The sequence below is a fragment of the Phasianus colchicus genome, chromosome Z (assembly GCF_987193195.1).
Source record: "Phasianus colchicus chromosome Z, bPhaCol1.hap1.1, whole genome shotgun sequence".
NCBI lineage: Eukaryota > Metazoa > Chordata > Aves > Galliformes > Phasianidae > Phasianus > Phasianus colchicus.
In genome coordinates, this window is record NC_143476.1 from 37,725,999 (window position 1) to 37,741,348 (window position 15,350).

The window sequence follows — 15,350 nt, forward strand, 5'->3', positions numbered from 1 at the left end:
TTAAGCTAGCACTGTGCTTGTGACTACAATAAGACAAAAACCTTGGGTCAAGCAATTATATACCATCCCAAGTTTGTTCCCTCCACGGTTTACAAATTCATAATGTGTCAGTACATAAATTTTGAAAAGCCAGCTACCAAGAAATACCTTCAACATAGGAAGAGGGAACCACAGGTTTCACCTCCGCCAAGCCAGTAACCTATTTATATACTGAGATCATGATATCCCTACTCAGGAGACAGCCAACATTCCCCTGTTCCTAATTTATCCAATTCTATTCTCTTGTTTGAAAGGGAAGCTACATTACCTACACTTTAATTTTCATGGTCTTCTAGCCAATACTGATTATTCTTAGATGCAAAGAACAAGTCTCAGTCTTCAACACCCTGCTATTCCTTTCAACCTGGGTAAAAGCAAGCCAAAAAACAAACAAAAAACCCACAAATTGAAATGTTATTTACTTTGTAGTAAAATGCATCCATATACATTCTTTATTAAAGGGAAAATTATTATTTATTCCTTAAGTATTGAAGAAACAGCTATAAATATCTTGGTGAATAAATAATTATTGTTATGGCTAACAATAGAACTGCCTTCTGCTATTATAAAGCACAGTGTGACAAGTAATGGAAGCTGTGGGCTTCTAAATTTATGAATAAACAATTTGCTTTACAGCAAACTGGGACAGATCAGCTTCGTGCAGCCTGGCTGATATAAAGAACAAAGCCAGAATTGCAGATGTGTTGTCGCATCTGCAAAATTAATGCAAAATGGTAGGAGCATCCTCTCTGTGCACCACAAGGAGCATATTAGGCAGGAGAAAAGGGAACAGGAAGCTGTTTTGTTCAGGAGGTATGGACACAAATCAGAAAACAGCAGAAAGATTTGGGAGTGGAGTGCCTATCCCCTGTGACTCACACCATTAAGGACAGGTCTGATACTCAAAAACCCATACAAGTTCACAGTCCATTTGCAGGCAGAACAGAGCTTTGCAGATTCCTTACAGCTAATCCTACACCATCATTTAAGAAAAGCATTACTCACACTCCAGATCCATCTTTCTGGTATCTCCTCTTCATCAGTGTATAAACTGATGCAGACTCAAATCTGTACATCACTGATTGGCATGGGAATGTTCTACAGTCACTTCTTTTACAAAAAGAAAGTAGCAACTAAGACTTGGTGAGCATTTAGGGAAAGGTACTGCAGCAATAGCACAAATACGAACACTTTTCTGGAAATTAAAAGCAAAAATACCATGCACTGCTAATTTATCAGTCTACTTCACATATTCTGTTTGCAGAGGATGTATACTAGTTAAATCGTAAGGATCAAGAGACTCACACTAAAAAACCAATTGAAATGAAAAAAAAATTCATCTACATACTTCTTCCCAAATCTTATTCTTACAGCAAAGGAAATAAATCATTCTGTGAAGCAGAGCAATGGACTAGAAAGAAATGTTTTTGAATTGCCACTTTCAGTACACCGTTTTTCTTCTTGGATGGTTCTCAGGCATTCCAATGGCCGAGGCACTGAAAGATGAATCATTTCACATAGTTTGTTTCCCTGCAACACCTTGAACAACTGTACCAAGCCCATCCATGCTTCAGTTCTCCGTTGCACTTGGAATGAATAAAATTACTACAGGCGGAACTGAGACACTGAATGGAAACTGTTCCTGGTAAGCCAGCAACCTAATGGATATATTCTACCTTGCCTTTTCTTAGTGCAGTCTCTTCCACATTTAATCATTAACAAAATATATGACCTAAATGATTCATTTTGTCAATTTTGTCTTAGGAAAAGACATTTGTTAATTGCACACTGTGTTCAATCATGAATGCTGATCTCCTCCTGAGAAATCCCCAACATGGAAGAACATAAGTACAGAAGAAAGTAGAAAAGTTAGGTCCTCCACACACCAACTGTAATACTTTCTGCTGTTTGACCACTTATCAACTGCATATGCAGTCTCCTCTGAAGCAGTTTCTTCTCTAGTCACCCGAATATACAATGCCTGTTCCTAAGGAGAAGCTTTTAATCAATACAAAAATGGATGCCCACATGATAAATTTCATCACACACTGACTATCATACGCTATTCTAAAACACTGACTTGAACATAAGTACCTGGATGACAGCCCCTTGGCTTGTACAGGCACAGAAGGAGAAATAAAATCAGCAAAAATTATTGTGCAGGGTGCTTTGATTCCATATTCAGTCTGAACTGGTATTTCAAAATTCTGGGCGCTGCTCAAATATTTTCCATACACACCATATGTGTATTATTTCAGTGAATTGCTTCTAATACAGGTTTTTGCTTACAGAATTTTAAACCTCTTGAAACTACTTGAGCTCAGCTTTAATTGCCTTTTACTAAAATGCAAAGACACAGTTTCCAGCAGTACAGCCTGTATAGATTTCATGCGGAAGCTTTCCATTAATTTCTCTCCATCTCAACAGTTAGCACCTGTTGACCATGGAGGGGCAGGGGAAAAGAATGCAAAAGTTGTAATTTTAATTGTTTCATTTTCTGTAAAGCATTTCTGTATTACAGTACCTCAAATTATGGTTTAATATATAGTAATCAAAAAAGACAAAACTTATTTCATGTATGTCAGGGGAAAAAAAAAAAAGCTGATGACTTTTCCTGTTTTCTTTCGCCTTTCTTATTCCTGCATCCCCTACTGCCCTATGCAATAAATTAAACTCCTCCGTAATTCATACTTGAGAGTTATCAGAAATGCAGGGGTCTAGAGACATCATTAAATTGCATGTCAAATTGCACGTCAAATTGCACGTGGGATGGAACAAGACAATACAGCTCAAGTTTCATGACTAAGTCGTAAACTAATTCTATGTCGGTTGCTCTGAAAGTAATGCCTCCTATTTATTTCCATGAAAGCTACAGTACCCACAAAGAGCACAATAACATTATCTGATAGAACAAATTCTCAGCAAAAACACTACTTTTCAACACAGTCTTCACCATTAACTATGCATTTTCACCAGTGATGGACAAGAGCCTGCATGTCATGCCCATAAAAATCTGCTTAGCCATCCAGAATGTAGTTTATCTTTTACATTGCTTCTGCCACTGCTAAAACACACCATGGCCTCACTGTGCTCATATTCACTGTTTGGTCTCCATACATGTTCAGCAAGCGTCAATGGATGTCATTGGGTGCTATTTTTTCCACATGGAGGAATTCAGTTCCACCCCTTTGCTTCATCCATTCTCCCATGTCAAACACCATTCAGTCAGGCTGCTCCTTTGCTGTCATTTGTCACAGCAACAACAGATAACAAGGCACTGGTGGGAAAGCTCAGCTTTTACTGCCATACCACCATCATCTGGAGGATCCCTCATAACATTTTCAAAGCCTTGCTTTGTTAACATGCAAAATAAATTTCTGCAATATAGAAAAGTCTGTGATTGTTCCTAACCAACAGTACTTCTCCAGTTTCTACCCTACAGAGAACTTTGGCAAATAGACTATACACTAAGAGTGGGTGTGTAGCCCCTATGCTGATGGCAGTTCTGCATGAGTGAAACTGCTCCCAGGAAACCCCCCCATGGATCCTACCACACCCATCCCATGCCCTCTGCGTGTGTCCTCTGATGCTGATTACTGAGCACTATGGAAAATTCATTTTTATTAGAATAAAAAGTCCTGAAATTAGAAGCCTATAATACCTGCTTTGAGCGTTATTTGTACAGAAAAATCTGAGAAATAGCAAAAGCGCTGCTGCAGATGGATGTTTAAAAGTGCCTCAAATCATAACCAAGGTTATAAACTTTATCTGGGTAATGGGCTGTACCTTTGGGGTGCCAGAACCTGTGGTAGAAATCACAGTAACTAAGAAATCAAATTCTATTTTTCACTGCTATTTTTTGTTGTTTTGTTTATCTTCTTTTTAAGGCAAAACTTGACAAACTCAGACAAGGAATAGCAGCTTGGTAGCTGGCCTTTTTCATTCACTATCACATTAAGATCAACTTTCCACTGAGTAATATAATAGTCAGACAGCAGAGACTATGAGTTTGGCTAAAACATTTATACACTTTTTCCCCTCACTTTCTGCAGGTCAGCCTTTAACAAGAGCTAGCAAGATTTCTTGTTCTGATTGAACAAGTGAATACCCCCTGGCAAGAGAACTGCTGCAGCTAGAAACCTAGAATGTGGGTTGTATCTCATGACTTCCTAAAAACCTTGTATCTGGAGGTCATCAAGACAGATCACTTAAAAACATTCACATATTTCATACATATAAGCATTCATTTATATTTCATTTCAAGTCAACTACTGTCTGGATCAAACCAAAGCTTCAAAAAGCATTGTGTACTACATTACAATGACTTTTTTCTTTAAGTAGAGTGTGCAACAACTGGCTGGCTTCTAGAAAAATTTTATGCTTTCAGTTAAATTATTTTAAGGTATTTAAATTACTTTCTCATATATATATATATATATTAAGGCAAAAGCACAAAGTATGTATTTTTCCTAAAATACCCCTAAACTGCATCCTCAAATGTAGAAATAAAGAAAAATCCATATGCTTGAAAGCATATTTCTGTAAATCTGTAGTTTGAAAATTAGCATAAATACTCTGATCTGTACTGATAATCATGGAAAACGTAGGAAATGCTCAAAAAGCAACTGCTTTCTGACTATGTATACATAAGCTGGAAGACTTACAACACTGCAGTGCTCTGATTTACAGAGATGAGTAAATCTTCTCATAGTGATAAATGCCAGGGCCTGGCAACATGTACCAATCTGCTAAATGGTTTTTTCTAGGAATTAATTTTGCTTGCAGGGAACTGCTTTGATGAGGTCTCTGTGAGCATCCCACTCAGTTCCTCATATTCTCAAGTCATTTTATTAGTAAGATTAAATAAGAGAAAAACCAAACCAGAAGTCCTCTGTACTACACACTGAAATCCACCATGATGTTTGGCAGCTGGATTCCTCGCAGAAGAATCGAAGGCCAAGAAAATATTGTGCTCATCCATTAATGCAATGGTGGGCACAGGATAAACCTTACTGAAGTCATGACTTTGGTCTCCAGCAATACCAACATTTAACGAATACTGCAAAAATAATTTTTTACTACACTCAGTATCAGTATTTTTTTTGGTCATTCTTACACTTCACTGATATTATCTGAAGCATTTCAATAATTTCAAATGATACTTCAGCCACCAAATACATACACAACATTTTACAGAAGGTAATCAAAAGGATTTGCAAAATCCTACTAGTTACACCTACAACAGAATTACATAAAATACTGAAGGGAATCCTGTGCACCTATTTCTAAACAGCAAATATCCTTATGAATGTATGGATTTCAGTTTAAGGGCATGTTTCAAATATACCTAAGTGGAAACAATAAATAGTGATGGGAACTAAGTGTTTCTCTTCCCACTCTAACCTAAACACACATCAACTGCTTCGCTGAGGAAGAGACATCCTGGACTCAGGTATTTTCTCAGGTACCAACATGCAAAATGAAGCACTGGCATTTTAGGACAGCAAGAGAAAGCTCTACTGGTGGACTGCTTCTTACTCTTGTGTTGCAGCGTTCAGATATATTCTACACTTCTCAATATTTACAGCTAAAAATCTCACACAATCCATTTCAGCTGTACACAGGAAACTTTTGCTGTTACAGAATTAAAGATGTGTTTGGTACAATTACAAAAATTCTCTTAAATGATCACATCTGTGCACATCGGATGCACAAATCAGCATAAGACACATTGCAGGATAATGATCATGGCTGAATCTGTTTGCTGAAATGTTGCATCCTTTTAATCTGAGAAAGATGAGAGGCTGTCCTACTTTCAGGTATCATTTGGCAACTTAACTATGTGCCTTAATTCAAAATCAAAACATGGTGATGTGAAACATCACCTGCACAGATAACTACAGGTTGTAGAAGTTATTTTGGTTAGCGTGATTTCTGCAACAGCATGCATATGGTGCATTGGCTGCATTAAGAAGCAGGTTTCTTTTTCCACTCCAGGAGTCTGAATAATTTACATCCTTCACGCAGCCAGGCAGCTGTGAGAAAAACAGCACTTTGCATGGCTTATGGGCACACCAGTTTGCATACAGGCCATGAAAGAGACAAGCAGCTACAACTTCTGGGACGCTCGCTAGAGGAAAATGACACACTACCAGGATGCTGCTTTCCATGAGGACTTCAGCTGCTGTACAGTAATACCTGGAAAAATGTAGCCAATCCACATCAGAGTAACTCTGAGTTATGTAAAAGACCAAAGGTTCCTTTTTTAAAATTATACGTGAAAGACCAGAGATTCCTCTGACCTAATAAAACAGAAGCCTTCTTGCCCCAGTAATGTGTATGATTAAAGAATGCTAGCAGCCAGAATATCCCTCTCTACATTTGCTCTGTCTTAAAAGAATAAAGCAAACTCAGGATGCAGATCTATCCCTCATTTCGGTCACAGTTTGTCTTCCATGTTTAAAATGTGACTGTCTTAATGTGAGCAAAATCAGCAGTTACATGATGAATAATGACAGTGCCAATAATAGGCTCTTCTTAAATATCTCTACTAAACACAGACACTGGTTGAGGCAGAGGTTATGATGTCAGTTTAACAAAAGCTGACTGATATATTAATGAGAAAGGCTCATTAGCAAATTAGCTCTGCTGTTCAGCAAGGTCTGATACTATCACCCTGTGTGTGCTGGAAGAGCTCGTTCTGGCATCCAGGATCTCTGCTAGGAGACTGCTGTGGATAAATCCTAACCCTTCCCTCATGACATTGAAGCTCCAATTCAAGAGCAGCCATAGGAAGTGACACAACACAGCATTTGGCTGACAATAAGGAAATACTTTCTGCTGGCAGCAGCCCCCCTGCAATGCATATGTTTATGAAGGAAGCTGTAAGTGTGAATGATAGACCCTGAATGTACCACTATATCTGTTAGCACTGCTGACGGTTCGTGTTACCTTGTCACTTATCTGAAGCTCCAAAAAGGAAAACGCAGATTCTTTGGGTGAATTAAGCGGAGGTGCAAATTGCAGTCACACCTTCCTGTCTCACTGCATATCACTTCATGTCTTCATGAACAACATGGTCTCACTTTCCTGCTTGTGGCAAGTAGCCATGCTTAATGCTTGCAATGGAGATCAGTCACAACACAACAAATGAGTTTCAGGCTATCCTGTAAGAGACAAGCTCATGCACAGGAGGAAAAAAGAGGATAGGCCTCGGCTTTGCTAGATATCTGGGTTCGGTACTGTTCTTCTAAGATCCCTTCTCTCACCTCTATCATTAGAGACACTGTGTGTGTGTGTGTGCGCGCGTGCAGGGGAGTGAGACTGTGCTGCTGCAGGTTTTGTTAACAGTATTTCTTACAGCTTATTTAAGTTTTGCTACGATCCAAGAAACTACTGATTACAGAAGGGGTAGATTCAGATTCTGATGAATTGAAGCTTGTGAGGTTAAAAAAAAAAAACCAGGAATAAAAACTCAGACATAAGAGATCAAGTCAAATGCTGGTATTTATCGTAGTTGACTTCGAAGTGTTCATTTCGAAGGGTCCACAAAACACCTGTTTTTCTTTCACTCCATAAGGTCTTTGCATTTGAGTTTGGTCTTGTAATAAGATCTACCACAGAGTTAGACTTAACATTAAAGAGGAAAAGTCTGCTACTGAATATATTTACATTTAGGCTATACTGACTGCTTAACACTTCTAAGTCTTCAATCATGCTTCGTTGCAAATATTTTCCAATGTACTGTGTATAAATCCAGTTAATATCAGGATTGTATTTTATTTACCATGCAGAGACAACATTTCACAGCCACTAATTGCCTCTATTTTAGAGACATTTAATGCAGAACAGTAGGAGCCATACCAGCATTAGTACTGTATGAGTGTAGATTTTTTGCCAAATTGTTTAGGGAACTTCAATTAAGCACAAAGGATGGGCAGATACACAATTAGTGTGGCCACAGAAGCCTCAAAGAGGAAATCTGAGATAAACAGAACTGCCTTTATTCATGAAAAGATTTAATAGTAAAAGGAAAACTTAAAGAAAATCAAAGCACTAAAGAGTTACATTTATAAAAAGGAAATGAAGACTAGAGATGGAGAAGAGAAAAAATTATCAATTCCCAATAACAATCTCCATGCTGTTTTGCATGAAGGGAAAGAAGCACAACAAGTACAGGGGCAGTTTCTGGAAAGCCTGAGTAGAATGCAGGATGCACAACGTTAAATGGTAACTTGCATACCAGTAGCAAAGACTTCTATTAGAACAAATTGTCAGCTGGAATCAGTGTCTTGTCAAGTAGGCTCTCCCAACAAAAATATCATTTCTTCTTGGATTTCGGTTCTCAGAAGCAGCAAAAACTTCCTACAGTCTTAGCCTTAAACACCTGCTAGCTACTAGTGAATACATTCCCCTAGATCTCACCTGTGTCCAGATGTGGAGTCCTCAGTACAGGAAAGACGCAGAGCTGCTGGAGGAGGAGGGTCACAAAAATGACCCAAGGGATGGCACACCTCTCCTACGAGGACAGGCTGAGAGAGCTGGGGCTGTTCAACGTGCGGAAGAGAAGGCTCTGTGGAGACCTGAACAGCAGCCTTTCAGTATCTAAAGGGGAGGCAGAAAAAAGAAGCGGACAGACACTTCAGAAGCAGAACAAAGGAAATAACTTCAAACTAAAAGAGGGGAGATTCAGACTGGAAATAAGGAAGAAGGTTATTACAGTAATAGCAGTGAGGCACTCGCACTGCTTGCAAAGAGAGCTGTGGCTGCCTCATCCCCAGAGACATTCAAGGTCAGACTTGACCGAGCTTCGAGCAATCTGATGTCCTGATAGGTATCTCAAGTCATTGCAGAGAGTTGGAACAGACTGCCTTTAAAGGCCCTTCCAACTCAAATGATTCTGTGAAACAAGAAGTGGCTTAATGGGAGAAGACTTCTTTCATGTTTATTCTCCTTTGATCATTAGTCCACACACTCACTGGTTAATGACTGGGAATACGTAACTGCTCTGATCAAAAGGGAACTTCAAACTAGAATCACAATTCCTTTCAAGGATACTTTATCATCAACATGTATCTTGAAAGATTATCACACCAGAAAAAATCAGAATGTGATCCATTTTGAAGGATTTAGTCATACTGTCTTTTCATTGTTTGTCATGAAATACCAGCACAGATGTAAACGATGTTGCTTTCTTCACCTTGATGCCAGGATGTTACTCTGTAAACTGGAACCTGTAAAAACAGTCCTGTTCTAAAGCACAATGAAGTTGACTTCATATTTTACAGAATAACCCAAAGTACTGACATATGATAATGCTGCTTTCTAGCATAATATGTACTTCATTTACATTGTGCTCTGTTTGCTACGTACAGCAAGCAGACATGTATAAACAATTACAGACTGAGTAAAGATAATTTCTACACATCATCTTCCAAATGGTTCTTAAATGAAGACAAACCACTTCTCGCTGAGACTGCAGACCTTTTTAAAGCATACATTCACATTTCCAAAGCTTATTAAAACTACACCTTTGAAATTTTTAAACATTTAGCTGCTACAACTGTCACAACATCAAGGCAGAAATGAAACGAATTAAAGCACATTACTGTGCATGCAGTGACTGAGCAAAGCAATGGTTTTGTAACTAGACTTTTGAAAAGACGAAAGAAAATCACCCATTACCTTTCTGTCTATGTGTATATAAACAATTACACATTTTAAATCTGGAACATCAGAATTTAACCATTCTGTAACCTTCTCTTTACTTCTTCCTCAATGTTTTTGATTTAAAAACCCCCCAGTGTTTATATTTTAATGAAGATCTTTCCATATATTATCTTTCTTTCTGAATTTATTAATTTATGTATTTAAGTATCACATCAGCAGAAATGCAAGTAGAGTTTCTTCCAGTAAAACCAATCTCTCAAAACTTAAAAATTGTGCTTGAAATAACTTTGATAATATTTAGTATACCTTCTCCATCAAGACAAATATTTGGTTCCTTGAAGAGATAGAAAACTGCTGTAACTGCCATAATTGAGAAGAAAAGTCATGAGCTTCAACCAAATTTTACATCTCAAGCAACATCTTGAGATTCCTTACACAGATAGGTGCACAAATGAAAGGATTGAAAGAATCAACAACATGTCACCAGCTCCTTTCAAGTAGTTGAAAAGCATAAGGACTCCTCAACCTTGGTGCTCTTCCACTTTTTAAAAGGAGCTGACAGTCATGCTAAATCTGAATAGACATGGAAGAGTGTTGTGGATTCACATAGGCTTTTCCGTATGTTATATTCTCAAAGAAAACTCAATATGAAGCAAGCTACAGAACTTCAAGATACAACTTGTTTATTGCTTCTGTGAACTCAGTTTCCCACATGGTATCTTCCTGCAGTTAGCTGCTGCAATCTGTGGTATAGAAGATGACATACTGTTTTTGCATATGTCATAGAATGTCGTACCAGAGGGACATACCTCAGAACGCATTATATATCTGTGGCTAAAGAATAAGGTATGCGTCCTCTGGTGAGATAAAAGTCTGGTTGGTGTGTTTTGTGTGCTCTCCTCCCTTGGGGACAGTAGGGTTGAGGGATGACCAAAGGCAAGGACTGTATGACACACATCTGCACCCAGAACTGTACAAGAAGAAACATACTTATCTGGCAAGACATACAGCAGGAGATGGTGGCACGGTGATTTTCATGGATTCTGCTTACTTGGAGAAACAAAGAGATGGACTTTTTCAGCGACCTAGAGGATGTGTGCATGAAGAATGTGAACATGGCAGCAAGGGAGGGATTCAGCATCAGGATCTAGGAGATATAAGAACTTGTTCTTACAGCAGGTGCTCCCGCTTTCAGGATGCCCACCTTTCCAATTGTAAATTGAAACTTTTTCACAAGAGATCTGGTCTCCAAAAAATCATGTGAGGTATTTCTCATAGTTGGGTCAGGAAAAGTAAATAGGGCCATCTGTTTTCCTAATCAGACAGCAGAAGTCGGGGTATTAAAAACTGAACTATGGTTTTTTATTAGCTGCATTTTCTAACACAGCAGGAAGAAAAATTCACCAACTGATGCTGATGACAGTCTTATTCCAGGTGTCAGACAGTCACATCCATTACTCCAGAAAACTGTTGTATAAATGTTTTTCCATACATACAAGAGCAGAATCTGTGACAGCTGTTCACCTGACCTGATGGGCATTAAGCTCTCCTGTAAAAAATATAGAATATGCAGAGTTGGAAGTGATCTGCAGATATGCATGCAGTAACACCTGTGAGACTCACACAGGTCAGTCTGTATTTTTACACGTAACAAATTGGGTTTAGTAATAACACCCAGTTGCTTAGCTGAAAACTAAATAGAGTAACCTATTACTGAGCAAACAGCTGAGTCTGTTGCTGTTAATCAACCCAGGTGTCACAGAGTTAACTAGATCAATCTATTCCCATGACAAGGGGTCCACAGGCCCCTGGGTCCCCCCAGGCCCCACAAAATGGGAAGGAAAAGGGAAAAGGGGAAAGGAAATAGAGCTGGGCTCAAGAAAGGAAAAAAAAAGAACAGCAGCAACGATCTATGGAGGAAAACTTATTTTACTATGATATCGGAATGCAAGAAAACACAATATAATACAATTGAAATTGAGACTAATAAATCAAATACAATAGGAGAGAGAGAGTTCCTGAGACCGAGTCAAACCTGAAAAGCTTGGAATGGCTAGGAAAGCACCCTCTAGCACTCACTGCAAGGCAGTAAGAGACTGCCCAACCAGGAAGGGCCAGATCCCATGACTTCCATGAGGTACAGGGACAGGTACCTGGAATTGGAGCATTAACACTTTAACTCCCAGTGCACTACATGATGTTAGGACGTAGAATATCAAAAACCAAAAATCACAAAACCATGACACCAGGTCAAGACAATCATAGAATCATAGGATCATAAGGTTGGAAAGGACGTACAAGATTATCTAGTCCAACTGCCCTCCCACTACCATTGATAACAGAAGCCACTAAACCATATCTTGTAGCTCTTCATCCAGAAACCTCTTGAACATTGCCAGGGATGGCGACTCCACCACCTCCCTGGGCAGCCATTCCAGTGCCTGACCTCTGACAGAAAAAGTTTTCCCTTATGTCTATTTAAACCTCCTCTGGTACAACCTGTGGCCATTTCCTCAGGTCATGTTTGTTGCCTGGAAGAAGAGGCAAAACGCCTCCTCATCAGGAAGTTGTAGAGTGCAGTGAGGTCTCCCTAAGAGGATGTCTTCTTAACAAAGCCAAATGGCTGCACAGTAAAACAAGCAGAGCTAGGATCACACTAAGCTCATCTCATTTCTGTGTGAACCCACTGACTACCAGAAGCGTTCCCTGATGTAAATCCCATGCTGAAGCTAAATGCACACAAAGCCTCAATGATCTCTGCTGGATCTCAGAGAATACAACAGCTGCAAGTGACTGCACTGGCTAATTACTCCCTGTAACAACAATCACGAAGGATAAACAATCACAACGGGAAGATGACACTCTGCCAGTAAAATGTTAATGCATTTTTTGTTATTGTCCGGGCTAAATTTTGGTTAAAGATTTATTTTAAAACTCTTCTTTCCCTACCTCTTTCTACAGATATGCAAGAATGGCAGTATGATCTAGAAAAGATTCAAAGAAGTTCTCAGCAGTTCACATCTCACTCCAAGTTCAGCACAGATAAGAGTACTGTCTTCCTTGCTTTGGGGACCACTGCTTACCTAAGCCTGCTTGCTCTTGTAGAGCACTAGCAGTTCAAAGAAATATTCTACAGCTCTTTCTAAACACGGCTAAGTATTCCATTCTCGTTTCATGCAGAAGTAATTTCTTAACTGTACCTTCTTAGAGAACACTTTTCACCAAGCTTATTAGCACATTTTCCAGGACATCACTGTGCCTTACCTCCAGATGAATGCAGCTGCTTTAGCAATTCTTTAGTGCAGATTTGCTCTTTAAGCAGTCACTGATGAGGCATTCAAAAACAGAAGGATCTAGCATGAAGCAAACTGGTGCAGCAGTCTGAAAGCAGTAGCAGAGATGCTTCCTGCAGTTTTTGTAGCATAAACTATGAAGAATAGCACATAATTATGCAGGAATTTGCACATCATTGTGCATCTCCAACTAAGTGAATACAATGCTCTAGATTATCGGTGAGACACATATGGAAATCATTCAGAGTCTGGACAAAGTATCTGAATCCAGTTTGAGGCACTACTTTTTAATGCAAATTCAGTAAATTAGTTCTAACATTCAAAGCTTTTAAAGTAGAGTTTATTCCCACCAATGGAAATAAATTCTTTGAAAGCATTTTCCCTTTGACTCACGTTTTCTGTAATACTACAGCAGCATTCCTGCTCTGCACATGTGTGAGCACTTCACAATCTCCCATGAAAGAAAGAAACAGCATCAATCCACTCACAGCTTGGGGAGTTAGTATTTGTTTGGGATCAGATTACCAATGCTACACTTCAAAGCATGGAGGTTTTCTTGGCCTTGGTCAGAAACAGAAGGCAAATGGAACACAGAATGACAGCATCATAAGGGATGGAAGGGATCGCTGGAGATCTGATAAAGCAGGCAATCTACCCTACAGTAGGTTGCACAGTAGGAAAGCATCCAGAGGAAGAGGCTGCACAGATTCTCTGGACAGCTTGTTCCACTACTTTCTCACTCTCTAGTAAGTTGTCTCTCATTTTCAGATGGAACTTCCTGTGGTCCAGTGTTTCAGTCTCCTATCACTGGACACCACTGAAAAGCCTGGCCCCATCTTCTTAACTTCTATCCTTTAGATATTTTTAAGTGTCAGTAAGATCTTCTCTCAGACTTTTCCAGGCTGAATAGTCCCAGCCTTCCCTCGTAAAGGAGGTTCGCTATTTCTCATAACCTTTTCTTCCACGTGTTTGTAAATGACATCCAGAGTAAGTTTGTCCATCACCTTGAGAGCAATGGAGGTGATGCTGACTCAGCATTTCCTTTCTGCTCTTTGTGAAGACTGGCGTGACATTGGCTTTTCTGTAGTCCTCAAGCACTTCTCCCATTCTTTGTTCACTTTCAAATAGAGTTTGGCAATCATTTCTGCCAGCTCTCTCAGCACTCTGTGGGTGCATTCTGTTGCAGCCCATGGGATCTGTGTGTGTCAAATTTACCTTGATGATCTCTGAACAGATACTTCTTGAGAAAAGTCAAGTTTCCCTTTTCCCAGACTCTCTCATCTCCATGGTTTGGGATTCCTAAGGGGCAGTCCTCACTGTAAAGGCTGAAGCAAAGGTGGCATTCCATAGCTCTGTCTTCTCAACGCCCTTCCAGTGCACCACCTCATTCAGCTAGAGTCCCACATTCTCCATAGTCTTCTTTCTGCTACTGATACACTTAAAGCAGCCCTTCTTGTCCTTGACAGTCCCCACCAGATTTAATTCCCAATGGGCCTTAGCATTCTTTGTTGCACCCCTGCATGTGTGTACCTATATTCCTCCCAAGTGACCAGACCCCTTTTCTACATTCCGTCTGAGTTTTTTCCATGAGCTCCTTGCTTATCCACATGGATCTCGTTTCTGGCCACCTTTTCCTGATTTCTTACTCTTAGGGATGTACTGATCTTGAGTTTGAAGGCAGTGGTGCTTGAATGTCAACTAGAACTCTTGGGCCTTCTTACCTTCCCCAACCCATGGGAGAACTCCAAGTTGGTCCCTAAAGAGGTCAAAGTTGGCTCTCCCAGAGTCTAGGGTTTCAATCCTACTTATTGCCTTATTTTATTCATGCAAGATCCTGAACTTCATTATTTCATAGCAGCTGTATCCAAAGCTTCCCACAAGCTTGACATTCACAACTAGTCCTTCTCTGTTTGTAAGTACAAAGCCAAGCAGCACACATCTACTCGTTCACTCCTCCACCATCAAAAAGCCATCTTCCATGCACTACAGGATGTGTGTACATGGTTGTGTGCCAGCCAGTGTTGCTTTCCCAACAAACATCAGGATGGTTGACACTCCCCCTGAAAACCAGTGCCTGTGGGGGCTACTTTCTGTCATCTGTAGAAGGCCTCATCAACTTCCTCCTCCTAATCAGGCTGCCCGCAGTAAACATCCACAATGATATAGCCTGCCCCTTAATACTCACCATAAGCTCTCCATTTATTCATCGTTCATCCTTAGAGCTCAGTGCGTTCCAACTGTTCTTTCACATAAAGAACACCACTATTGCATCACTTGTTTGTCTGTCTTTCCTAAAGTCAAAATAGCCATCCATGACAGCATTCCAGTCATGTAAGCCACCATACCATG

The 15,350-nt window shown here is 39.7% G+C and overlaps 1 long non-coding RNA gene across 1 annotated transcript; it reads right to left on the reverse strand.

The window, feature by feature from the left end:
• Positions 1-11,090: 11,090 nt before the first annotated feature.
• LOC149912883 (uncharacterized) lies at positions 11,091-15,228 on the reverse strand. Its single transcript, XR_016461556.1, has 4 exons — positions 15,187-15,228; positions 12,973-13,089; positions 11,744-11,861; positions 11,091-11,257 (listed from the first exon to the last, which is right to left on the reverse strand). It is a non-coding gene; the product is annotated as an uncharacterized LOC149912883 (long non-coding RNA).
• Positions 15,229-15,350: the final 122 nt, after the last annotated feature.